Here is a 487-nt window from a genome sequence, read left to right on the forward strand (position 1 = left end):
TCCTAATGCAAGAAATTGTAAAGGGTTAATAAAGTTATGTTAGTATTAAATTCTGCAAGATTCTCAAAACGCATATATTTTGTTTAACACACAGAATACAAGGAGGTTCTCACACAGAAAATCTGTAAGTATTCTTTCGCATTCCTCAACAACACCCTGAAAATTACTGTCTGTCTTGAACATTCAGCATTTTCAAGTCTTTCTTCTTATTCAACCCGGGAAAGCATAAGACAAGTGACAACATAATTCTAATGGAAGAAATGACTTGTGCGGAAATTAAAATTAATTTTAAAAGTAATTTTATCAAGGCTTGGGCCGGGAACTATGCAGTTACGCAAAAATGTATTTTAAAGGGTGATCATTTATCTTTCAATAAGGAGCTTAAGCTAATATCACATAATCAGCGTATTTCACAAGAAGCTCTCGCCCCGTTTCCGGTCCTGGAGCGGAAGCGGCTGGGGGGGAACAGCTGTGGGTGTTACAGTGA

Source organism: Lepisosteus oculatus, chromosome 4, assembly GCF_040954835.1.
Source record: "Lepisosteus oculatus isolate fLepOcu1 chromosome 4, fLepOcu1.hap2, whole genome shotgun sequence".
NCBI lineage: Eukaryota > Metazoa > Chordata > Actinopteri > Semionotiformes > Lepisosteidae > Lepisosteus > Lepisosteus oculatus.